Genomic DNA, 6,663 nt, shown 5'->3' with positions numbered 1-6,663 from the left:
CGATCATTCACTCCTTCATTTATTTGATTTCTGTTTACTGAATAGGCATATTAGACAAACAGTAGTCATCCACATGTGCATGCCAGAAAGAACAAGAATTTGACAGACTAATAATACAAGTAACAATTAAATATATGCTGAGACAAGAAATGAATAACAGAAAGTGAGTAAAACACAGGGATGATAAAATATGCATGGAATACAACATTGAACACACAATGTCATTCTTAAGTGTGACCCACCAACATAAGTGTGTGCAGAGAAGAAATCACTAGTTACTGTATGTAGTAACATAATTTGGTGATATAGGGGGCAGAATTCTAAAAGACAAGTTTTCAGTGTGAGTGTGTTCTGGTAGTGCTCTGAAATATTGTGATACAGGATAGCAGAATTACCCATAGAATATAACCCTGCTATGTAATGAACTGCACTGACCACTGTGGTTTGCATTGGTTTTATTTTACATTTGCTGAACAAACACCCCTTTTCAGCAGAGTCTTGGAGGGAAAAGCTTCACAAAACAAAAGAAAGAAAAGGAAACAAAAATTGTAAAAAAAATAAAAACATTGTAAAATTGTAAAAGGTATGACATTATATTATAGTGAAACTTTCCAGACTGGAGAAAATTAAAAGATGCCCTGGCATTCATTAACACCTGCACTACACTGTTCTGAGTGAACAGACAACACAAGCATAACTCATACCTTCTTCCTCCTAATTTTAGTTTTCCTAGTCTTACTGATTTTCTTGTGGCTTTAAATACTGACAGGGATTCATAAAAGTTACCACAAACTGAAGACTACATGTGCACTTAGTATAATCTTTCTGAGTAACTAGAAAGCACAAAAATATGGTGGGGATGTTCTGGATACGGATCGTGTACACTTTGTGTAGGTGTTATTGAATCAGACCTACAGTCTATTATACCATATACATGTACAATTAGATGGATACAGCTTAGTAATATATTTGCTGCTCATAGATGATGTTGTAAGGTGGTTTATGCAGGTAGGGGTAGGAAACTGATAGGTTAGAGGCTATGAAATGAGAAATTTAAATGGTAAGAATTTAAAAAAGGAGTATTAGGAGATGTTTGGATAAGTGTTAGGAGACCCAAGTGAAGTATCCAACAACAGAAAGGATAAACTTTAGTTGTTGTAGGAAGGCAGCGCATTGGGATTCCCCTCCTAATTCTGGGGGAGTTGAGTTCCAGTGTTTAGCTACACAGCAGGAGTAATGGGAGGCACCAAAAATGATTATTCTGTTTAATGGTAACAATTTGATTTTGGTATGGAGATATGTTTTGCTTAACTGGTATACACTTGCTTAGCTGGTTGGATGTTGCTGTGCATTTATTAGGGCTATGTGGTTCAGTAATATTCTGTCATGAATAGAACGGGCATACGATGCTAAACACAAGTTAAAGAGCATACATATCAGTGACTTACAGATGTGAGGCTTATCTTACACATGGGCTGATTCATTTGGAGGAATGTCACTTGGAAGAACAGATGATGTTATGGAAGCAAGTTGCAAGACAATGCAGTAATCTGTATCACCATATGCCAAGCTTCCCTGTCTAATGTTGATAAGCTATTTACAAAAGCAGCCCCTAAGTTATAAGTAACCAAAACACTGGGTACATACCTAACAAAAACTGTTCTGATACAGTAGAAAGGAGTCTGGATCTGTTTTAACTCATGATACCAGGCAATTAAAAAATCTAGCAATATGAAAAATAGGTATACATGCCACATACCTCTCGACTGTACAGATTTTCACAGAATGTCCAGATTTTTGCTAAATATTTTTGGTATGTTTCTCATAAAATTGTGGTTTTCTGGCAAATCACTGGTAAATGATTGAGGGTTGAAGTCATAAAATAATGACAGACATTTCAGTTTCAGCCTTCATGCTCTTTAAAAAATTCATGCTAATGGAAAACCTTTTATTCTATCATCTTTCTAAGTTTGTAGGAGCAATATTTAAAAAGTGTCCCTATTTTTGCTCCTTTGTCCCTCTATTATTTGTGGCTTTGTCCAGATAGAGGCTGAGCGATATGCAACTGTAGGAAGTGTGGGCTTATCTTTTAGAAAAAGAAAAAAATATCTATAGAAAAAGATGTATTCACAGGTTCATTTTGTGAAGCAGTTTACAATGAGGTACTTGAACATCAACAATGAAAATTCACATGCTCATTCAGAATAGTTAAAAAACACTGCACAAGCAAGCAAAACACATATTCAAACTTAAATGAGTGTAAGGCTGAGGTTGTATAGATAGTTGTAAAATTTAAAATCCTTCTATTATTTATTAATGCAGAAACACAAAGCACATAAGCTTGTAAAGCAAAGATTATTATATTCACTTGTACACATGCTAGCCTGTCTCTGCTATATCAACATGGAAAACCAGCCTTTGTGCTAGGCATTTAGAAGGGGGAGGGGAGTAAAATGTGAAGGTACTGTGTTTGACTACAAGCTCTGAGATGTGGGTTGGGCTTGTAGTAGATAGTGATAGCTCACCATTGAGAGAGAAAGACAAAATCAACACATGGGGAAAGAGCTGGAAATAAAAGTTTTGGACTTACCTTAAAAGGAGAAGAATAAAAAACCTAACCCAAAACAAGGGGTGAGTGAAGGCTTGGAGAAGTGACTTATGGTTATCTGTGGAGTTGGGGGTTAATGTGTAATAAAGAATTCTTATGCTTGCATGTTCGGTTTCCTTCCTGTACTCGTGGTGGCTGTGATTGCATCATGCATCAGAAAGCAATGTGCATGAACGAGTGAAAGGAGCTGTGGGAATATTTAATATAGTTTTGAAAGTATAACAGGAAAGGAATTTAGATTTGTTGCATTTAGTGCCTTCTATTAAAAAATGCCACATTAAAGTGCTTTGCATTGCAGGAATGCATATTGTTACATACTGATATTCAAACTCGTTACAAAAAGAAAGAAGAAACATTTAAGGCAAGTCATACACAGAATACTCAGAGTCTGACTGTGGGATATAGGAATGAATGGAAACAGCCAAAGTATAAATCTCAAAATTCACAGTTATTTGTCAGTTTAGTCTATTTATAGCAGGGAACTCTGTTCCTCCCAGTAGCTGGCTGTTTAATTTTCAAGATACATCAGGCTTTCTGTTTTCTTACGTTGGGTGGATAAAACTTAAAGCTGCCTCTGTCCATATATATATATATATATATATATATATATATATATATATATATATATACTATGTACTGGAGAAAGTACAGTGAGCCATTATAAAAATGAATGAAGCAGTTTTAAATAGACTTTTTTCGTGTTCATTAGTAACAAGAAAGGTTTGTTTGTGTTAGGACAATCTACAGTGCTAATAATTTGTGGTGTTTTGATATAGCTTTTCTAAAGTGCTCCTGTTACAAGTCTAAAACACAGAACACCATGGAATATTTACTAGCACATGTTTCTTTATCACTGACTGTGTGCATGGGGGAGGGGCAGTAACTAATTCAGTGCCACATCAAATACTAGTGATGGCTGTTAATACCAAACAGACTTAATTCTGCTGTGTTTCTCCCCATTATAAGTCTGATATGTGTAATTTGCATTGTATTTTTTTCATGCCATTTATCTGATTAAGTGTAGCGTGAAAATAAAAAAATTATTTGGGCTAGACAACTGACATAGGGGAAGTGCACAAAATGGAAGCCAGCATGATTCTTTAAACCTGCTGATGTCATTGAATGTCTAAATTTGACCCCATGGTGAAGCACAGCATAATTTTGGGGCTGAGCACTGAAGGCCTGCATCATGCCTCTTCTCACTGCTCATTTGTAATAAGAAAGAGCTGATGACTGCTATGAGACGTCAGCTGTCTAAATTCCCAGCTCAAGGCTATGGGTGACATTATGAACTGAACGTAAGGAATAGTAACTGCACTGATGAGATGTCAAAATGAAAAATGGGAATCTTAATCAATCATGAGATATTTATTTGTGTACCTACCTTTTTGGTGACCAAAGAGGTATGCTGGACAAGGACTGTGTCACCTGTCATCATTCCTATCACATTCTTAGGTTATGGTTTCAATAACATTGCTTGCTCTGGAGGAAGCAGTTGTCTTTATTACATTTCCACAGGCAACAGAAGATAAGAAATGTTATGAAATGTAGAGTCCCTGTAAATCAAAGCTATTTGCCACACCAGGACAGTGATTTGTGTGTGTGTGTGTGTGTGAGTGTGTGTGTGTGTGTGTGCACGCACGCATATGTGTGATAGGCGGGATGTATGAATGAGGGCTTAACTATGGTATCATGAATGGATTATAGTAAGCTTACAAAGATTTATTATTTCAAGCAAATATTCTTCTGAAAATTTACAAGGTTTGTTTTGCAAAAAATATGAATTATAAATAATGGGTAGAAAAAAACATAATGGAAAAACTGCAAAGTACAAATAACATAGCAATTTTTGCATTCTAAAACTGTTTGAAAAGCAGTGACAATTGGTTCATAGTTGGGATGATTTCTACTTGTGTTCATTTTTAACAGTTGCTACAGTTGTCTCCCACATTACAAAACGAAAAAGTGGGTAGTTGAACTGGTAATGCTCAAATTGCTTCGGGATGCATACGCGTGGTAGTGCTTATGTCCTGCAATAGATAGGTGTCCCATCCACAAGTATTTCTTGTTTTTTACCTGTTACTTCCTAGACAGGCTGTTGCACCCTGTGACCCTGGGTTAGATAATGTAGGTATTGGAAATGAATGGACACTACACCACTATAAACGTATGTTTGTGAACATTAGTAATTTGTACAGACTTGTCACAAGTAGAATATTGTTCACAACTGAGAACAGCTCAAAGCAGCATAGCAATTGTCAGCACATAAGAAGCACTTTGCCCAGCTAGTCTACCTGTTTTCCTTCACACAGGTAAGCGGCCTTTCCTTTTCTGTCAGTAACTTCCTCCTTCCAGCATAATACCGTAGCTGTGTTTTGTTTAGCCATGCATTCTTCAGTATTGACACTGTCTTTGATGTAACCTCCTTTTAACAAAGACTGTCACCTGCACCTACAACTCGATGGAAAAATACTTCCTAATGTCATAAAATCCATCCTCTCTCTAAGTTTTCCATATTACTATTTGCTTTTGAGTAGCAGCTAACCCCTTTTCCAAAAGATGTAACCTTAATAGATTTGTTGATTTTATACTATACATAAAAGTTTTTGTTATGGTCCCGTGTTTTAGTGCATACTGTATATATTGAGTTTCCCTGTACTGTTTAAAGATGTTTTGATTAAGATTCAGTATCATGTTTGCAACTTTATTCACAAACCTTTAATTCTGTTATTTCCTTTGTAAAAGTAACAATTTGTTTAATTTAGAAAGAAATATTCTAAACGTTTAAAAAAAACTCATTTTCAGTAAAATTGTGACCACAGAAATGTATCGTGAGCTTCTGCAGTAGTAGATGTGGTATAAGAGGTATCATTCAGCTATAGCCAACTAGGCCCCCATCAGAAATGTGAGGCCTGGTACAGTGAGTTCCAGCACTTTGAAAATTAAACTCTAATTCTGGCAAAAGTAAGGACTGGCAAACTCAATGTTACACTTTTAAGGAATATTTTTGTCGGGGGAAGGCTTCACCTCCTTCTGCACCTTGTGATGTGGGGGCTGTGCCCCTCACTCCCCTGATACTTCTATGTACTAACATTGAGATTGCTGTACATAGGACTAAGGGAAATGCTCCAATGTACCCTAATATCAGAATTGGTATATATTCCTCCATTCACACACAAAGACTACTCTTCTGAGGATCACAATTATATTTCTCAGACTTTCAGCAGGGGCCCAGCCAACTGTCTTACTACTTTCATGTGGTAGGTTGGGTAGCATGGTTTCATACAAGGAAATCATCAAAAGACTAGATGTTGCAGAGCATGGCACCAGAGTAGGCCCACAAGTCAGCAGCGGGGTGATAGAAAGAATATGGCATACATTAAACTTTCACGAGGATTAAAGTATGCAGTCTACAAAAATGCATGCACTAAGGATTTCTTATGTGATGAAGCCCTCATAGCTTTTCCTATTTTAAGTAACATGCAGATGTTCCAGGAAAGGAAACACCCCCTTGGTCTTCTTATCCCATGTCACATACAGCTGTGCTGAGAAAGGGGGCCCTTCTTTTTCCTCTCCTATTGCAGATAATTAATGCTTGGATTTTAAAATAGCCCCTCCCCCACATGCACGTCTCCTTTTCTGTGCTACAATCAAACACATTGGAAAGGTGGCCCCAGCTACCCTGACTTTGCAGTACTACATTCACCTGCTTGTGTTTTACATACAGCTGTGTACGGAAAGGAAGCTCTTATCTTTTCATTTTTCTCTGTAACATTTGGCTGCTATAACTATGAGTGAGGGTGACCCACCTGTAATGAAACCTCTTATTCAACTTTCTCCTGTTCTGAACCTCTTATACAACATGCTCATGCTCCTGCTTCACTTCTCTGCCATATACATCTATAAGGAATGGAAGCCACCGACATGTACTTCTAGACCCTCCCCCCCAATTTGTGCATTTATTCAGAACAAGCAGTGTTGTGTCAGTGCACCATATGAATATTCATTACCTACACAATCCATTACATGGTTGTGCAGTTAAGGTATAGCTATTA

At 37.0% G+C, this 6,663-nt stretch overlaps 1 protein-coding gene across 2 annotated transcripts in view; it reads left to right on the top strand.

The window, feature by feature from the left end:
- The first annotated feature begins 2,505 nt into the window (after positions 1-2,505).
- The window catches only part of SLC38A5 (solute carrier family 38 member 5), a 776,684-nt gene continuing 772,526 nt past the window's right edge, over positions 2,506-6,663 (top strand). For both annotated transcript variants that reach the window (XM_044080289.1, XM_044080288.1), the window contains exon 1: positions 2,506-2,631. The gene's annotated coding sequence lies outside the window, so the exon portion shown is untranslated. The remainder of the gene's footprint in view (positions 2,632-6,663) is intronic.

The sequence above is a fragment of the Protopterus annectens genome, chromosome 8.part0 (genome assembly GCF_019279795.1).
Source record: "Protopterus annectens isolate FY-2018-M chromosome 8.part0, PAN1.0, whole genome shotgun sequence".
NCBI classification, from domain to species: domain Eukaryota; kingdom Metazoa; phylum Chordata; order Ceratodontiformes; family Protopteridae; genus Protopterus; species Protopterus annectens.
The sequence above is the reverse complement of the archived record's forward strand: the minus strand, read 5'-3'. Positions and strand labels throughout refer to the sequence as shown.